General features: G+C 37.5%; 1 protein-coding gene across 1 annotated transcript in view; it reads left to right on the forward strand.

Annotated features, from left to right (window-relative positions):
• IL1RAPL1 (interleukin 1 receptor accessory protein like 1) overlaps positions 1–21160 on the forward strand; it is a 1403208-nt gene that overhangs the window by 420332 nt on the left and 961716 nt on the right. The gene's annotated exons all lie outside the window — the stretch shown is intronic.

The raw sequence follows: 21160 nt of genomic DNA on the forward strand, positions 1-21160 counted from the left end.
ATGTGATTCTTCCGCCCAGGCATTTAGCATCTAGTGGTCAAGATAACAAAAATTCCTTGTGTCTCTCTCACCTTGCTTACCAGGATGCCCACATTTTGTGATATTCCATGCTGTGATTACTTCGATTCTTCTGGCAGCCTTGTTTTTCTGTTTACTAACTAAATGTGACAAACATGTAAGCTATCTGCTTTTTCCCAGTGCTGATAGAAGACCTGGCCCAGGGTATGCATTCACTGTCATCAGAAGAATGACATAAGAGAAGCCTGTACATTCTCTTTTTATTTATTTTTATTTTTTTATTTTTATTTTTTGACAGGCAGAGTGGACAATGAGGGAGAGAGACAGAGAGAAAGTTCTTCCTGCGCCGTTGGTTCACCCTCCAATGGCCACTGCGGCTGGCGCACCACGCTGATCCAATGGCAGGAGCCAGGTACTTCTCCTGGTCTCCCACGCGGGTGCAGGGCCCAAGCACTTGGGCCATCCTCCACTGCACTCCTGGGCCACAGCAGAGAGCTGGCCTGGAAGAGGGGCAACCGGGACAGAATCCGGCGCCCCGACCGGGACTAGAACCCCGTGTGCCGGCGCCGCAATGCGGAGGATTAGCCTAGTGAGCCGCGGCGCCGGCCATTGTACATTCTCTTTTGTTCATACTCTTTACCAGATCTGAAGTATCCTAACCCAACCCATCATTTTCTCCAGCTATTGAAACCCTACTAATCCTTTAAGGGTCTGTAGTTGTGCTGTCTCGTTCATATAACCCTTCCTTAAACCCTTGCCTGCCTCACTCCCAATTTTTTTTTCCCATTGATGTTTTTTGGTTTCCTACCTCATCTCTCTGTCCTGATTCTATATATGCATATAAGTTAAACGTCAATATCTTACAGTAAGCCCAGACCATTGATAAAAAAACTAATAAAGCAGTTCTCTAATATGAGGGCTCGCTCTTCTCTGTATTTCTTGAGACCTGATCAGCTAAATAAAATCTGATGGAGGACAGTGCATGCAATTTGTCTTTCAGTTTCATTATTGTGAATATAACAAGTTCATTATAGGTGATATGCATCCATTGGTCACGTAGATTTTCAGTTGTTTTCTAATAGTGCTGGTATATGTGCTTTTCATTAGGTCCTCTAGGCAGCTTGCAATAATCATTTCTATGAAAGCTCTTCGGGAACCTACCCATAGGCACTGGAATCGAAACTTGGCTTCATTCTTAAAATTTCCTCATTTATAATGTGGGGATAATTACACTGCCTCCCTTATGGAATTGTTGCAAGGATTAAATAGTCATTACATGTAAAGCACTAAGAATAAAGGAAGCACTTAGTAAATATGATTATTCATATGGTATTCTTCAGTAATCAAACATTACACAATCCTGTTTGCCTTTAGTACCTGTCTTTTGTGGAATCTTCTATTCAAACAAGTGTATGTATCCTATTTATTTTTTAACCTTTTGCTTTTGAGAGAGCATGAAATATATTTCGTAATTGTCTAAAGGCAGAGAGAGGCACCAATAAATTAAATCATTCACCCTAGATCATAGAATCAGTACTGAAATGCAATGATCTGACCAAAGCGTCAGTGCTCCTGCCACTAAGCCTGGGTGATATCAACCTTACTGATTCCTTACTTAGTTACTGTTGAAAGTTTTTTAAGCATGTCAGCAATACACTCACGGTTCATTCCTATCTATCAGGCGATATTTTCTAGGTGTGAAAAATCTTGAATTCAGCTATTATCACATATAATATAAATATGTTTTAACCATTTTAAGTTACTGCTCTAGATATGAAGTGAACATTCATAACCTTTGGAGTGGATGGATCCTTAGATGTTGTTTACTTTGCTGACGCGTCCATATTCCTACACACATCGCAGTTATTTGAATTACTGGAGAGCATAGGTGGTCTCAGATTAAAATGTGTCTAATTGTCCTTCTATTGCTGATTGTCCACCTGGGAAATTCAAAGTGTTCTATTCCAATGAGGCCCTATATTCTCATCCTTTTCCCTTTCCCCACTCTCCTAACAGGTTTCCCTCCCTCATTCAAAACTGTATTAAACTTATCCAAATATTCTTAATCACCTCTTTCTACTTTCAACATTCCCCTAGCAACCCCATTGGTAGAAAGGATGTCTTCCTGGGTTCTCTTTCATCTTGATTCATGATTTACAGAGGATTAGCATTGCCCTAGGAACAATGTACTTTCTCTTGTTCCAGACATATTTAGAAGTTTCCAATTCACACTACCTTAGGGCTTATCTTTTAATGAATTATTTTCTTCTATTTGTTTTATGTATATTTTTTAAAGATTTATTTAGTTTACTTGAAAGTCACAGTTACAGAGAGAGAGAGAGAGAAAGGGAGGGAAGGAGGGAGGGAGAAGTCTTTCATCCACTGGTTCACTCCCCAGATGGCCACAACAGCTGGAGCTCAGCTGATCCAAAGCCAGGAGCCAGGAGCTTCTTCCAGGTCTCCCACTCGGGTGTAGGGGCCCAAAGACTTGGACCATTTTCTGCTGCTTTCCCAGGCCATAGCAGAGAGCTGTATCAGAAGTGGAGCAGCCGAGACTTGAACCGGCGCCCATATGGGATGCTGGTACTGCAGGCGTGGCTTTACCCTCTATGCCAGAGCACCAGCCTCACTGTTTTATATTTTTAACTTCACTGCATTTACCTTCTGTAATACTACAAATAAACACAAATTCTACACTACAAAAAATACAACAATTTAAAACTAATTTGATATTAGGTAATTTTTCTTTTTTTTAAACTTTTATTTAATGAATATAAATTTCTAAAGTACAAAATATTGATTACAATGGCTTCCCCCCCATAATGTCCCTCCTACCCGCAACCCTCCCCTTTCCTACTCCCTCTCCCCTTCCATTCACATCATGATTCATTTTCGATTCTCTTTATATACAGAAGATCAGTTTAGCATACATTAAGTAAAGATTTCAACAGTTTGCTCCCACACAGAAACATAAAGTGAAAAATACTGTTTGAGTACTAGTTATAGCATTAAATCTCAATGTACAGCACACTAAGGACAAAGATCCTACATGAGGAGCGAGTGCACAGTGACTCCTGTTGTTGACTTAACAAATTGACACTCTTGTTTATGGCATCAGTAATCACCCTAGGCTCTTGTCATGAGCTGCCAAGGCTATGGAAGCCCCCTGAGTTCACCAACTCTGATCATATTTAGACAAGGTCGTAGTCAGAGTGGAAGTTCTCTCCTCCCTTCAGAGAAAGGTACCTCCTTCTTTGATGACCCGTTCTTTCCACTGGGATCTCACTCACGGAGATCTTTCATTTAGGTTTTTTTTTTTTTTTTCCCCAGAGTGTCTTGGCTTTCCATGCCTGAAATACTCTCATGGGCTTTTCAGCTGGATCCGCATGCCTTAAGGGCTGATTCTGAGGCCAGAGTGCTGTTTAGGACATCTGCCATTCTATGGGTCTGCTGTGTATCTCACTTCCCATGTTGGATCATTCTCTCCCTTTTTTATTCCATCAGCTAGTATTTGCAGACACTATTCTTGTTTATGTGATCCCTTTGGTTCTTAGTCCTATCATTATGATCAATTGTGAACAGAAATTGATCACTGGGACTAGTGAGATGGCATTGGTACATGCCACCTTGATGGGATTGAATTGGAATCCCCTGGTATGTTTCTAACTCTACCGTTTGAGGTAAGTCAGCTTGAGCATGTCCCGAATTGCACATCTCTTCCCTCTCTTATTCCCACTCTTATATTTAACAGGGATCACTTTTCATTTAAGTTTCAGCACTTAAGAAGAATTGTGTATTGATTACAGTATTCAACCAAAAGTATTAAGGAGAACAAACAAACAAAAAATACTAGGAGGGATAACATATTAAGTTGCTCATCAACAGTCAGGGTGAGGGCTGATCAAGTCACTGTTTCTCATAGTGTTCATTTCACTTTAACAGGTTTCCTTTTTGGTGCTCAATTAGTTGTCACCTATCAGGGAGAACAAGTGGTATTTTTCAAAGATTGGCTGAAATATTCATTCACCTTTCTCCTTGAAGGCTGCTCTCCATGCATCTATAAGGCTCTTTTCTCATTGCCACTCCAAACGCTCTCTCTCAACTGGATCTATTTTTTTTTTAAATTTAGATTTATTTAATTACTTGAAAGTCTTAGTTACACAGAGAGAGAAGAAGAGGCTAAGAGAGAAGGAGGGAGGGAGAGAGAGAGAGAAAGAGAGAGAGAGAGAAAGAGGTCTTCTTCCATCCACTGGTTTACTCCCCCAGATGTCCACAATGGCTGGAGCTGCGCCGATCCGAAGCCAGGAGCCAGGAGCTTCTTCCAGGTCTCCCGTTCAGGTGCAGGGACCCAAGCACTTGGGTCATCTTCTACTGCTTTCCCAGGCCATAGCAGAGAGCTGGATCAAATTGGCGCCTATATGGGATGCTGGCACTGCAGGCAGTGGCCTTACCTGCTATACCACAGCGCTGGCCCAACTAATCTTTCATGTAATACATTCCTGTCTTTTCCACATTATTCATTACCCCCACCAAAACATCAACAGGTCCCTGACCAAACATTCTAAACACAAAACCTTCATCCTCCAAGAGGGGCTGAGGTAGGCTATTATTATAAGTTCATCATTTGCTAACTAGCTCAAGAATAAAATATTTGTAGGGGTTAATTGTGGGGTTATATATTAAAATAATTTATAAATGTCACCTTTTCTGACCCTTTAGACAAGATTGTTACTAATCTGAATTTCATGAATCCTCTAGAGTTTCAGAAAAAAGCTAAAGCTAAATGTTTACTTAATGCTTTGAGTAGTCATACCTCAAGGCAATGAACACATCTCAAGGTCTCTCTAACCTCTTTGATATGATGAAAATTGAATAATAAATATGCACTGAGTATGATTCAAACCAGCAAGTAAATCACTTTATAAGCAAAGAAAATTAACAGGGGGGAAAGTTAAGATAAAAAAACAGATGCCCTTCCCTGTGCTTATAGTGGGTATTTATCCTTTAGCCTTTAAATTTTATTCATTTGGGATTCAGTTAACAAATACTTGTTGAAAATTGAATGAATGTTAGACACTGTTTTAAAATGATGTATATGTACTGGTATAAAAAGATAGCGGTCCTTGCCTATAAACTGCCTACAAAGCTATAAAGTTGGCAGACAGGAAGCAAGAGAATAAAATTGCCGACTCTGATCACTGTAATGGTAGAATGCATGGGGCTGAATGATACAGTAATAGGATAGGGATGTTATTATCAATCCGTGACTATTGGAAACCAATTTAACTACATAAAATTGTATAACACATATGCACAGAGACACTGTTTATTTTATAGATTTCGTTTTGTTACAATCCATCTGTCTTAGTCCATTTTATGTTGTTATAACAGAATACTACAGACTGGGTAATTTATAAAGAACAAAAATGTATGTGTTCCACTTTTGGAGACTGAGAAATCCCATTTTAAGGTGCCAGCATCTGGTCAGGGCCTTCTTGCTGTGTCATAAATGGCGGAGGGGCTTCCATTGTGACAGCAAGAGGGTGGCAGTGAGCCAGAGCTCACTTCTATAACGCATCCATTCCTGTGATAGTGCCATTAATCCACTCATGATGGTGGATAGATCCCTCATGATGTTAACGCTTCTTAAAGGCCCTACATCTTAATACTTTTAATGTTAATTAAAATCCAGGACTATTTGGGGAGGAAGCATTCAAACCATAGCACATCCATTTATATATCATACATTGCCATCCGTACATGCTTTTAGTAAACCGTAGTCTAAACTTTTGAGTAGCGGATACGAAATCAAGGCTTCATGTTATTCCATGGAGGTGCCAAATACCAATCAACACTTCCATGTAAATAACAGTTCTTACTTAAGCACATTTTACAATGTCCATTTATTTTATGAAAATAAGTTGAAGTAAAAAATCGCTGATATTGTTAAGGATAGATTCATGGAGTCCATCACGTATGTTACATTAGCCTCAGGTGGATCTAACTGCATCAGACATTTCCTAAACTTGTAGACAGTGGGCTCCATTGGGGAAAACTAATTCTATGGAGTACATACAACATGCCAGTATTGTAGCGTCCTGAAATTGGTGGTTAAAAGATCTAGTTGAGGGGCCTGCGCCTTGGCTCACTTGGCTAATCCTCTGCCTGCGGCGCTGGCATCCCATATGGGCGCCAGGTTCTAGTCCCAGTTGCTCCTATTCCAGTCCAGCTCTCTGCTGTGGCCTGGGAAAGCAGTGCAGGATGGCCCAAGTGCTTGGGCACCTGCACCCGCATGGGAGACCAGGAGGAAGCGTCTGACTCCTGGCTTCGGATTGGCATTGTTCCGGCTGTGGCGGCCATTTGGAGGGTGAACCAATGGAAGGAAGACTTTGCTCTCTGTCTCTCTCTCTCACTAACTCTACCTGTCAAATAAATTAAAAGAAAAAAGAGATCTAGTTGAGTGTTTTTTACAAATACATTAGGTCTCATGGGGTGGAAATCTTCTTACCATGTAAATCTATTAGAATTTTTCACAATAAAATTCATTTAAAGATTCTAGAATACATTGTGTAGGAATTACCTGAAATATTTCTTTTTAAAAAAATATTTAATTATTTATTTGAAAGAGTTACGCAGAGAAAGAGAGGTCCTCCATCAGATGGTTCACTCCCCAGTTGGCTGCAATGGCCGGAGCTGCACCGATCTGGAGCCAGGAGCCAGGTGCTTCTCCTGGTCTCCCATGCGGGTGCAGGGGCCCAAGGACTTGGGCCATCCTCCACTGCTTTCTCAGGCCATAGCAGAGAGCTGGATTGGAAGTGGAGCAGTGGGGTCTTGTACCGGCGCCCATATGGGATGCCAGCACCTCAGGCCAGGGCATTAACCCACTGCGCTACAGCGCCCGCCCCTGATATATTTCTAATATATTATCTTTTCCCTAAGATTTTATTTCTTCTCATTTTATATGTGAAAAAACTGGAAGTTAAATAAATGGATGAACCTGATATAGCTAGAGAACATCATAGAAAGGATTTGAATTCTTCAGAATGACTTGGCTTCAAAGTCCATGTTCTTTCTAGATAGATTTTTATTTTTTAAAATAAGTCATTATCAAGGATTTTAGTTCATTACTGAACTTTTTCTTCCTTCGATCAGGCAGACAGGAATAAATGGTGAAAGTATAATATACAAAGGAGCCTTTTAATGTACTCATCTTTTGTTGCTGTTGTAAAGATGAGCATTTTGTATCCTGTTTTCTTCTTAAAACTCAATTCACTTCTCTGCACAGAAAAGACATCCACTTATATTTATAAATTTACTCAATTTATATTTTGCTAATCCCAAGGGAAGGATTATTTTCTTAGGATTAAGTACAGTCAATTGGTATTAGCATGTCAGAAGGAAAGTGCTAAATTCTATTAAGGACTTAGTGATTCGGATTTATCAAAACAAGAGCCACTCTGCAATTTATTTGCACCATGGAGAAGGAAAACTGTTTCATGTTAGAGACCTTATCTTTGGATTTTCACTGAGAAAATATTTCCTTAAGAAATATTAGCATATTCATATTTTAGAATCTGTTTATCCATCACTCTGACACACAGATATAGAAAGAACCACTTCTTACTGCATAGATTTTTGTTTGTTTTTTTTTCATATTTCCTATAATCAGTACTCCCTTCAGGGAAGATGGTTGAGTTTTTGTTCGTTTGTTTGCTTGCTTAGATTTTGAACGTCTACTCAGGAAATCTTGTTTTCAGAGAGTATCTGAGAAGTGACTAGGTCTAAGATAGCAGCAAAGTCAATTTAACAGTAGTTTGCTTTGCAGAAACCTGGACCTATCAGGGACTCAGTTCAGCATGCTGTGTGGGAAAATTACACTGGCTGATTTCAGAAGTTACCGTGGGAACACATTTTGGCACAGTTCTGCTGAAGCTAGAAACCTGGATGCTTTGTTCTTCCCGAGGTATCAAAAATAAAAATTCATGAAATTCTGACATCCCACCTGCTCCCTTAACTGGGTTAAATACTGTGGCAAACTTTTCTTCCCATTCAAATATTTGAAAAGAAAACCAATATACATGCGTATAGACAGAGACACACAGACACTTTCATTTCTCTACTTGAAATATCCTGTTGAATCCTAATTACTGAACTCATATATTGCTTCTTCCCAGGGAATATAGAACATTACTGTTATCAAGATATTATGCCACATATCCCCACTGGCTTACTACCCACTCAACTCTCCTTGTTGGCTTGTAGATTAAACCAGAGAAGCAGAAGTCTTAGATAGAAGGAATATGTCGACACATGGTGGTTTTTATCTTGATAATTTCACCAAATATGTGAATTGACTTTGTCAGTTATTAAAATAAATGTGCTGAATGCCCTCTGTGTGTGCATCAGGACAAGTGGTCTAATCAAGTTCAACTGCTCTGTGTCTATTTGGCTCAGCTTAATTAAAATTCAGCCCTGCTTTTGAGCAAGCCGCAGTGGTTTGGCAGACCTTCAAAGGGCTATACTGCAGCAAACAATAAAAGTGATAAAGGCACACAATAACAATCAATACAATGCAGATACCCCTTTACTCACAAGTCAAGTAGAGTGGTTCCTTGAAGCATTTCCCTCTACCTCTGATGGCAAAATACTGGAAACACTTTATTTTTAAGTTTGCCTACAATTCCCTTGTCAATGAGCTGCTCTTTCCAAAAATATTGATGGAGCAAAAGGAAATGATAGGGAGATAAATCAACACAATACAAATATTTAAAAAATTGTTGAACTTTTATTTTTTATATACACAAATGAAAAATGGAAAGATTTTCTCTGTATGATGAAGAGTCCTAATTCCTCTTCCATTCATTTGTGAAGGGGTATATTCTTGGTGATCAACCTTTTTTTTTCCTGTCCACTGTTTTTGGCTGACTGCCTCAGTCCCAGATTTTCACACAAACTGCCATCTGGCATCCTCACTGTCCCCCACATATAGTTCCATCAGGACCTCCTCCAGGCAGGCTAGAGAATTTCACAGCTTGGGGGCATGGGAGTATACTCAAAGTTGCAGCCACTTCAGGGCATATTTCTCACTTACAACCCACATATCTGTGTTGCTAGATGTTTAGTGGGAAGAGCTGCTAAGGCATTAGGGATTGGACGACCTGGGAGAAAGTTCCAGCTTACCTCTGATGAGCTGTAGTTTTAGCCTGGCTGCATTTAAAGAAGAGCAATTAAAAAAAAAAACTGATCTCTGTAATTCACATGTTTATCTTGGAACATTACTATATGTAAATTCATGTTGAGAATGTTTCTAAAAATTCAAGATGGAGATATTTCTTATTACCCTTACTGCACAAGTGATTCAAAGTTATCATGAATGTGTTTATCTGGTATGACTGCATCTGTAAATATAATTTCACATGGGAACTTAAATATAAGAGAATATAAGTTTTCAAGGATTCCAGAATGTATACATGAGATAACAACTGTTGAAGATACATGGAAGTATTTTATTACAGTTTTCACTCCAATGAAACACTAAGTTCTGTGTGTTTGTTGCAGGCTTGGTTTTGGTTTTAGGGTTTATTCAAGCACTGGGATAATTTTTTTTTTAAAAAAGATTAATTTATTTGAAAGGAGGGTTATGGGGTGGGAGGAGGGAGATAGAAAGAGAGGTCTTCCATCTACTGGTTCACTCCGCAAATGACCGCAACAGCCAGGATTGGGCCAGTTGAAGCCAGGAGCCAGGAGATTCATCCAGGTCACCCACATGGGTGCAGGAACACAAGGACTTAAGCGTCCTCCATTGCTTTCCCAGGCACATTATCAGGGAGCTGGATCGGAAGTGGAGCAGCCAGGATTCGCACTGTGTGTTTTTTTTTTTTTTTTTTTTTTTTACTTTTCATAAGGATTTTATACAGTTATATAGTAATACTTATTAGTGGATTACAGTGTGATATTTCTAGACATTTCTTTTTTTTAACTTTTATTTAATGAATATAAATTTCCAAAGTACGACTTATGGATTACAATGGCTTCCCCCCCCATACCGTCCCTCCCACCCACAACCCTCCCCTTTCCCACTCCCTCTCCCCTTCCATTCACATCAAGATTCATTTTCAATTATCTTAATATACAGAAGATCAGCTTAGTATACATTAAGTAAGGATTTCAACAGTTTGCTCCCACACAGAAACATAAAGTGAAAAATAATAGATGATTTTTTTTAAATGATGATGAAATCAGATCAGACCTATTGTCATGTTTAATCCCAGTGAGAGTCAAGTTGGGAGTTGATAATTTCTTTTTTTTTTTTTTTTACAGAAGATCAGTTTAGTATGCATTAAGTAAAGATTTCAACAGTTTGCACCCCCATAGAAACACAAAGTGAAATATACTGTTTGAGTACTAGTTATAGCATTAAATCTCAATGCACAGCACATTAAGGACAGAGATCCTACATGAGGAGTAAGTGCACAGTGACTCCTGTTGTTGACTTTACAAATTGACACTCCTGCCTATGGCATCAGTAATCTCCCTATGCTCCAGTCATGAGTTTCCAAGGCTATGGAAGCCCTCTGAGTTCGATCAGATTACAATAATTAGCATTTCCATTTCCTTATAGTTTCATTGTGTTTGGAACATTTCAACTCTGCTCTTCTAGTTCCTCGTAAATTGTGAACTACCCCACTGTGCTGTGAACAGCAAGAACATATTCCTTCTATCTGACGGGGTTTTAGTAACTACCTGTTAGCAAGATTCCTTCCATCCCCTCTCACCCCACCCCTCTCATCCTCTAGAAATCATTCTTTGCTATTCAGATCAACTTTTTTTTCAGCTTCCACCTATGAAAGCAAATGTGGTATTTGTAGTATTTGTCATTCTGCACCTGGATCATTTCATTAAAAATAATGTTCCATCATTTTACTCCAAATGACAAAATTCCATTCTGCTTTTCATGCATGTAGATATCTTCTTTATCTGTTCACCCATCAAAGGCTACCTAGGCTGATTCTATATCTTTAGTATTATGAATACTGCCACATAAACATGGGAGTGTGGGTATCTCTTTGATATGATGATTTGTTTATTTGGATTAATGCCCAGAAGTGGGATATCTGGGTCATATGGTAGATCTATTTTTACTTTTTAAAAGAATCTCCATACTGTTTTCCATAATGCCTATACTCATTTACATTCCCACCAACAATGTATGAGTTCATCTTTCTCTGCACCTTTGCCAGTGTTTTTGATTTTTTTTAAAGTATTTGTTTATTTAAGGCAGAGGTAGAGATCAGATCAGTCTTCCACATGCTGATTTATTCCCTACGTGCGGCAATAGCAGGGGCTGGGCCAAGCTAAAGCCAAGAGCTGGGAACTCAATCTGGGTTTCCCACATGGGTGGCAGGGTCTCAACAGTTGAGCTACTGCCTGCAACCTCTCAGGGTGTGCATTAGCAGGAAACTGGAATCAAGACTTAAACCAGGACTTGAACCAGATGCTCTGACTTGGAATACAGGCGTCTCACCCATGCAACAAACTACGTACCCCTAATTTTTTTTTAACTTTTCTGGTAATACGCATTCTAACTTAGCTGAGATAATCTCATTGTGGTTTTGATTGGCATTTCTCGGATGTCTCATGATATTGAGCATTCTTCTTCAAATATTTGTTGGCTTTTGTATTTCTTTTTATAAAATCTACTTAGATCTTGTGTCCATTTCACTGGTATAATTTTTTTCATCATATTAGTTTTATTTCTGACTTCTAGATCTAAGGAGAAGAATTAGAATAGCGCCATGACAACAGTTCACAGACTTCTGGCCAGCAAAATAGCTGATTGGAAGGCTGAGATTTTGTGAACTGTTTTTATGACTCCCTATTAGTCCAACTCTTATCACTTGTAGTGAGAGCCATGAGCTTTTCACTTACATGGTCTGTTACCTGTCTATTGCTTTTTCTATTACCTTAAGGCTTAAGCTTTAATTTTTGTATTATTTTATAAATATCATTAATGACAAAGTAAATTTGAAAGTTATTAATAACATGTTATGTTATCACTAACATAAGAGATATTTTTCTGTTAGCTCTCTGAAAAATATTGTAACTTCAGCTTGGAGAAGCTAGATCAAGTGTTAATTTCTATCTTTGGTGCCACATTAAGATAACTTAATATTCTCTGTAAAAGACTTACACCTTCACTGAGAAACTGATACATATACGAAAGTCAGTGACATTCCTGCTGGAGAGTATTAACTGTGACATTTATATCTTGTGTCACAGAATTAGAAAGTTTCTAAGTATCTACAAAGACAAAATTGTAAACACAACCAATAGGTTTTTATTTTCAAATTTAATCAGAATTTCCATGTTAGCAGAAAATATAGAATAGCGAGTGGTTATTTTTTCTGAAAATATTTCTTTGTATAGTAAATATTTTGGGAAAACTAATTTATTCTTGTTAAAATGAAAGTGTGTCATTAATGTATACTTCAGCTTTATTCTAATATTGTTTATGTCAACAAAAATCATTTCTGGTTAGTTATCTTAAACAATTATGACAAAGCCAATGATTGTCAGGTTAAATAAATGCAGTTTGCAATGTTTTCCAGATACTCAGTGATTTGGTGAATTCTTATATTTTAGCAAACAGAGGTATTTTCTGGTATTCTTTATGTTCTGAATTATATGTAGAACCTACACTACAGCAAACAAAGGTGATGATTTTATAGTATTGTTTCCCCAAAGCTAAACACAAATAAAAAGTCAGTTGAGCTAGTGGCTTTTAAGTCTGAACCTCTATTCTCCAATAACTCTATCTCATTCCTGAGTGGATATTACCATAATTCACTTTTGGCATTATTTTCAAATGTCATCAGTCTTTGTTTCAGTCTGCCTCATTTCTGAATCAAATTCCCCAGTTTTGCTTTGAAATTATATCTAAAATAAGCTTACCTGTTGCTTTAGATTTCAGAAGTTTCTTAAAGCTAATTAGGAATACTATCATTGATAAATAAATTTCATTGATCTTTATGAGAGATATCTGCCTTAAATGTGAACTAATCTAAAATCATTTGACATAGAAAATCGTTGTCAATTTCAGTGAAACAGGCAAGTATTCACTCTCTCTTTTAACTTGTTCTCTGAAGTTCCATTTTCCTACTTTCTCCCACTGTTGCTCACTTTTGACCCATATGTAAGACTGAGGCTAAAATATATGCCACGAAGTTGCTGGAGGTGATACAAAGTAGGTGGGATCTGAGGCTAATCACTCTGCATATGAGTATCCATTGAAGTCTTCCTATATGTAGTATCTACCACCTGCAAAGATGTATGAGACCAGGATGTCTGTAAGCACAGAACCAAAATGCCAGATTTGAGCATTCTTGTATGACTTACCTAATAGTGATGATATCCATATATAGGATGGTTTTATTTGGATTATTTTTCAGCGTTTTGGGGCTATGGAATAGGGATTTAAATTCTATAATTTCACACTTGAATGCCAATGAGGTATAAAACCATGGCTCCAATTTCTCTTGCAGTTAGGAACAGAAGTTAAAATCTAGAAGTAGAGACCCCCCGCCCCACACACAATGGTTCATGAACACTTACATTCTTATGTACAAATGCTTTGTTAATGAAAGCTTGGTCATAGAAATAAGGAATATGTCGTTTGTTTGCCATTATATCAAACTATATTTGACTATGATTCTCTCTCTCCTTTTGAACTTGTTGAGTGGACCTTTTAAAGAGACAGCAATGTGTCAACAGAAGAAACAGAGTCTAATGTGTTTACGGATGTGTTGTATAAGAACATGTATAAAATATCCACACTTTTAAACTAACTCACAGAAAATATTAAAGCTACAGATACTAATAATGTGACTGTCAAGAGCTTGAAAAGTCTGAGGACTCTATGCTTATTAGATGAAATAAAAAGCAGTGTTGTAAAAATGTATCTGGATTCCATAAGAGTTTGAAAGTGCATCAACAAACGACACAGAATGAGAGCTGTTGTTTATTTGACCTTATGTTTTATTAAAACTCAACCTTTGATAACATGACAAACAAAATATAAAAATCCCAGAATGTTAGGTATGTATCTAAGTCTTGATCTTTCTGAAATCTTTCATATGTCAAGATAGAAAATCCTGAAGTTTGACTGAAATCATTAAATGCAAATATTTTGATCAAAACTATTTATTTTGAAGGATTAAGGTGATATTAAAGTGAAATACTGGTTTTACAAGTGATACAGAGCCATAAATCCATTAGGATATAGTAGAACTTAGTAACAAATCATTGTTGGCGAGAGTACTATGATAGAATTTTATATTCAAAGATAATATGCTTGAAAGAAATAAAAATTTAAAAACTACAATTTCAAATGTATAAATCCATATAGTATTTCACTCTGATACTGTTTATCTTTTATTTAACGTTTATTTATTGAATGTTTATTCTGTGGGAGATACTGTAGTAGGCCCTATTAATTATGTGGGTAATAAAATAGAAAATTCTTGACCTCATGGACTTACTCTCAAGTTTGTGCTGTAACACATAATGTTCTTTCCATTGAAAATAAGTTGAATTCTTGGTTTCAAAGTTGAGCTGTATGAAATTGAATTTGGATTCCTTATAAGAAAGATAAGACTCAAGTACAGTGTAAACCTTGATAGTCAGTGGAAGTGAAATCAAGCTTATCTGACCTTTCAGTCAATACTTCTTCATTATGCTTGATTAGATAATGTGTAAGAGCAAATTTAAAACTACAAAATACTATAGAAGTAACAACTGTCTATAATTATTCATTGGCTTTAATATTTCTTGGCAATTTTATTTCTATAAGCAACTATTATTCACTGAATATTTACTATTTGAAGAGTGTATTTTGAGATCTTGGGGATATCTTAATGAACAAGAGAAAAAAATTTTCACTTTTTAGGACACTCACATTCAAATAGGGAAATTGGACAATAAATGATAAATACAGGGAAGCTATTAAGTAATGATAAGTGCCATTATAAGAATTAACCAGCTAGGGGGTTGCAGACATTGTAGCACAGAGGATTAAGCCACCACCTGAGATACCAGCATTCCATATAAACATTGGTTAGACTGCCAGCTGGTCCACTTTTGATCCAGCTCCCTGCTCATATGTCTGAGAAATCAACAGAACGTGGCTCAAGTGCTTGATTCCCTGTACCCATGTGGATGACCTCAATGGAGTTCAGGGCTCTTGGCTTCAGCCTCGCCCACCCAGTCCTGGTTGTTGCAGCCGTTTGGGTAGTGAACTAGTGAATGGAATATATCTGTCTCTCCCACTCTCTATTTAACTTGGCCTTTCCAATAAATAAATAAATAACTCTTTAAACTACATGATCAGGAAGTCTTTCTTGTAAGGACCCGAATGACTAAAAAGAGACAGCCACACCAGGATATGGATGAGTGAAATAAAATGAAAAGCCGTGCAAAGCACTGAGAATGGAATGAGGTTGGCATGAGCAATGATCCAAGAGAAATCATATATGGCTACAGCAGTATTTCTGAAAATGTGATTACCAAAACCAGCAGCCTCAACATCCAACTAGTTAATTGTATTATATTCATGTTAATTTCCTTGATTTGAAAATTATGCTATGGTTAGGACAGACCTTGATATTGGGAGAAATTGAGTGATGGGTATATGCAGGTTTCTTTGTTTTATTTTTCCAATTAATTTGTAAATTTGAAAATATTTGCAAATAAGAGTTTAATAATGTAAGTAAAGCAAGAATAAAATCAAGAAGAAAGGTGTCTAGCAGTATAATCAGTGAAGTGCTGTGATGTCTTTCAAATTTAAGGAAAATATTCTTTCTGTGGTGTAGAAGAAGAAATGGGAAAAGGAACTAATGTGAGTGCAATGACAAATTGACTGTCTGTTACCATTGTTCAGAGGAGAAAGCGTGTTGGCTGAAACTGGGTGATGGCACAGGAGGTTAGAACTGTGGGGAGGCAATCCAAGATAGTAGAATTGAGGATATAATTGACAAGGTTTGCTGATAGATGAGTTGTGAGAGGGAGTGGCAGAAATAGAAAAATCAAAGATGACTTCAGTTTTAGAATAGAGCCACTGAATTGATGCCAGTGATATTTATTGAGAAGAAAAAGGAGGAGGTTGACAAATAATGAATCATTAGTAAATTTTATAAGTAAATTATTAAAGTATGTCTGAATGCATAATTTGCAACATTGTATGGGTATTAATGATTAATAGCTCTAGTGGCAAATTTAGCTTGATGAATATAATATTGTTTATAAATTAACTCACTTGAGTCTTCTTATATTTATCCTAACATTTTTTAATTGAATGAATTCTAGAAACATGATATTGGGCCATATAGTAAAGGAAATAATTAAAGATACTAACAGGCGTTCTTAGTTTGTTCTTCTGGTATTTTTGTCCTCATGTAATTCATACAAATATTTGTGGAGTGGCTGCTTTTCACCTGATACTGTTTTAATCACTGAAGTTATTGCATTAAACAAGCAGACCAAAATCCCTGCCCAGGTGGAGCTTACATTTTGTGCATTCTAATAGAGGTGAAACAGGCAATTTAAGAAACATCAGCTAAGTGGGTAAGACGTGGGTGAAGTAGTTTAAATAATAACTACCATGACTACTAAGTCTGATGGCACCCTGTACATGGACAGATATGAAGCAGATAAGGAATATTGGTAATATGAAGGATGAAAAGGCTAGGATCTGGAAGGTGTTTTAGTTTAAAATATGATCATTAAGAAAGACATCTTTGAGTCAGAGTATAGAAAGGGAACCGTATGAATATCTGCTCCATAGCAGCATTCCAGAAAAGTGGAAGAGTAAGTCCAAAGCCCTTCTGGTAGCAGACTAGCAATGGCCAGAGTGCTAAGAAGAGAGGTTAGAGAAGTGGAGGATTATAGGCAGGCAAATACAGGTGGCTTTGGATGTGTCACTATGAAGAGTTGACTTTATATTCTCAGTGTGATGGAAGATTTTTGAGCAGAGGATGATATGATTTGCTTGAACCACAGGGACCAAGGGCTGAAATAGAAATACTAGTTACAAGGTTATCTAGTAATTTACGTGAGAAGCAATATTTTGTAATCTAGGATGTTGAGAAATGGTTGTATTCATGATATATTGTGAAGCTAGAGCTAGTAATATCTGCTGATTCAATGAAGGGTGTGAAACAAAGAGAGGTGTCAAAAATGTCCCTCTATTTGGCCCAAACTACCTAGAAGGATGACATTGTATTGCCATTTAGGGAGATGGAAAAGATGGCAGAGTAGATCTGGATTATGGACACAACTAGAAAGTCGCTTTGGGCATGATACGTTTCCCCGTGCTCATTAGACTTCCAACTGGAGATGCCAGTGGGTGGTAGGCGCTAAGAGATCAGAGTTCAGGTGAGAGGACAAGACTGCTAAGTAGCAGATATTGCTGTACTAAATTAAGCAGTTAGATTTTAAATATACGTGTGTGTTTGTTTTTGTAGCCAAGAATTTAATATACAGATGTAAAATCTTAATCGATTTAGATGACATGAAGACTGATTTTCTCAATTCTTAGGAGAATTTGTTTCAGAATAATTTTATTTCAGTGAAGAATCTAGATCAAATACAGCTTAATTATATTAACATTATTAGAAGAAAGGGAATTTAAACATGTAATAAATTTAATTAAAATATTACTCTCAAGCACAAGTGCATAGTGGGGGGCTTATTTTTCCTTTCTTAAGCAAATTGTATCTCTTTAGAAACACTTACTTTTACAGGTTGCTGAAGATTAAATATAAGATTAGTTCTGTTTCATGTTATTTTGCAGTGAAATAAGGAAATGCATGGAGCTGTGTCATGCTAGCTTGAAGCCCTTGATTGGGAATTATATACTTAATGCTGTAAATGGTATATAAAACTAAATTCTTCATACAGCTATTACATATTTATGTTGATTATTTTAAAAATCAAAACAATGCTATATGCTTATTAATGTGTAAGTATTTTCAATTCTCCAACAAAAAATACACTTTTTAAAAGAGATTGTATTTATTTATTTGAGAGGTAGAGTGACAGACTGTGAGAGGGAGAGACAGAGAGAAAGGTCTTCCCTCCATTGGCTCACTCCCCAAATGGCCACAACGGCCGGAGCTATGCTGATCGAAAGCCAGGAGCCAGGAGCTTCCTCCGGGTCTCCCACGTGGGTGCAGAGGCCCAAGGACTTGGGCCATCTTCTGCTGCTTTCTCAGGCCATAGAAGAGAGCTGGATCAGAAGTGGAACATCTGGGACTCAAACTGGCACCCATATGGAATGCTGGGATTGCAGGTTGCAGCTTTACCTGCTATGCCACAGTGCTGGTCCCTGAAAATACACTTTGAAAAGTAACAGTTTTGAGATCAGCTGTGTGTTGTAACAGGTAACGCCTCTACTTGCATTACTGACATCCCACATGGGTGCCAGCTATTGTCCTGGGTGTTCCGCTTTTGATCGAGCTGCCTGCTAATGGCCTGGAAAAAGCAGTGGAAGATGACCCAAGCGTTTGAACCTCTGCCACTCATGTGGGAGACCCGGATAGAGCTCGTGGATCCTGGCTTCAGCCTGGCCCAGCACTGGCTGTTGCGGCCATCTGGGGAGTGACCTAGCAGATGAAAGATCTCTCTCTCCCCCCTGCCCTCCCTCCCTCTCTCTCTCTCCCTCTCTCCGCCTCTTTCTCTCTCTCCCTTTCTGTCTATGTCTCTGTTACTCTGAGTTTCAAGTACAATTAGATGTTTAGAAAAAGAAGAGTAAAAGTGTTATTTCTCATACGTTCACCATTTTTATCAGGTAAGTATTTTTTATTTACAAATAGGGACATTTATCCATTAAGGAAATGTTTGGAAGAGGGATTATAATGCTAACCTCACTATTGAACAGACGGATGAATCATTTGTTTTAAAGTACTTATATATTAACTTGGTGGGAAAAGGTAGAAGAAAAAGAATAGTAGGAGAAATTATTTCCCTTAAGATTGTTATGCATTGATCACATACTGAAAATGTTTTCTTTGAAGTTCTCATTTAGGCTCTCTGAACTAATATTCATATGACTGCTCTCGAGGTATTATAAGTGCCTAATCATTAGCATAGGGATTTTTTAAAAAAAGGTCAACTCATCAATAACTGTTCCTCACCTTTGACAGATGATGGATTTGAGGCTTTCCCAAAACATAACAGTGCCAGGCAAATAATTCCACTGTTGGTCCTATTAATACACCTGGCAATTCACTGTCCCTTTACCTTCATCTTTTCTCTTTCAGGTCTGCAATAATAAATAGCGATGTGAGTGGTGGCAGAAAGGAACTATCAACCAGATGACTGATTAAAAAAAAAAAAAAACTAACTTGGGGACAAATCAACAGAGCAGATAGGTCCCCAGAAGCTTCCTTTGTTGTTTGGACAACTCCCACATTATATTTGTCAACTTCTGGGAACCAAAAAAAAAATCATTTTTTATGTTTTAGGGGTGGGCATATAGTGCAGTGGTTAATTTGCCACTTGGATGCCCACATGCCACTTCAGAATGTCTTGTTTGAGTTCTGAATACTTCACTTCTGATGCAATTTCCTGTAATTTTCCATGGGATGCAACAGATGATGGCTCTGGTACGTGGGTCCCTGCCACTCACTAGGGAGACTTGCATATCGGGTTCTAGGTGCCTTGCTTCAGCCTGGCCCAGTCCTGGCTGTTGTGGGCACTTGAGGAGTAAACCAAAGAATGGAAGATAGTTCTCTGTATCTGTATCTTCTGCCTTTCAGAAAAATAAGAATTTACCTGTAAGTACTGACAGCCTTATTGAGGTGAAGTTCACATACCATATAATTCACGCATCTGAAATGTAAAAGTAAATGGTTTCTAGCATAGCCACAGAGTTCTGCATCATCACCATAAATTTGATAAAGTTTTCATCGTCGCCAAAAGAAATCTCATACTTCCTAACCAACACCTTACGTTTATGCTTAAATACATGCCTCTCCCTATTTCAGCCCTGGATGACTAACTGCCCGTTTCCTTTCTGTCTCTGTGGATTTGCCTACTCTGGACATTTAATGTAAATTCAGTCATAGCATACGTTGTCGATTGCGATTGCCTTCTTCCACTTGATGTAATGCTCTTGAACTTCATCCATGTTGTGGCATGTGTTAGCACTTAAATTCTTTTAATGGTGATTGATAGTCAGTTGTATGGATGTACCACATTTTACTTACCCATTCATAATTTGATGTTCCTTTGAGATGTTTCTGTTCCAGGTTATTATGAATAATGCTATATGGGCATTTTATACATGTTTTTGTGTGCAAATCTCTCTTAGGTATATACCTAGAAATGGGTGATGGTCACATAGTAGCTCTATAGTGAATCTTAAGATACAAGCCGAGTGATTTTCAAAGTAGCTGCACTATTTTGCATTCTACTTTGTATTGTATTAGGATTATGATCTGTCTCTTTTTGTGTACTGTTTTGCAGTTTACACTTAAGTGACATTAATTACCTTCTCAATGTCGTGCAAATATCACCGTTATCCAGTTCAGAACTTCTTCATAATGTGGTTGTAGCTATCAAGGGTCTTGTGAAGTCCTATCACATAATGATTTTAGTTTGCTTTTCCCTGGTTGATAATGGTTTTGAACATCTTTTCATGAGATTATTGGTAATTTATGTATCTTTGGAGAAATGCCTGTTCAAATATGTTGTCCATTTAAAATTGGGTTGTCTTTATTATTGAGTTATAATTGTGAAAAGGCTTGTTGACAGTGTATTAGATAAAAATCTCAACTACGCCATTCTGTCAGTTTAAGTGCATTTGCCACTTATCCTGGGCTTACCAGTCTACATAAGGAACATCTTTGTGACATTAGAGCATTTATATCAGGTGCCTGTTCAAAACAGTGTGGAAGAACTTGTCCAAAAAGTCCCTATCTCTGAAAACATTCACCTCTGAAAAACACATGTGAAGAAACATGCTACAAAAACACAAGTGTTGGTGACATAAAACTAATTTTATAGAATATGAACGTATTTTGTTATAAACTAGCACAGACCACTCTGAAGATGAAATTTATTAAATGATAAGATTTTAAAAACATTT

The sequence above is a fragment of the Oryctolagus cuniculus genome, chromosome X (genome assembly GCF_964237555.1).
Source record: "Oryctolagus cuniculus chromosome X, mOryCun1.1, whole genome shotgun sequence".
Taxonomy (NCBI): Eukaryota; Metazoa; Chordata; class Mammalia; order Lagomorpha; family Leporidae; genus Oryctolagus; species Oryctolagus cuniculus.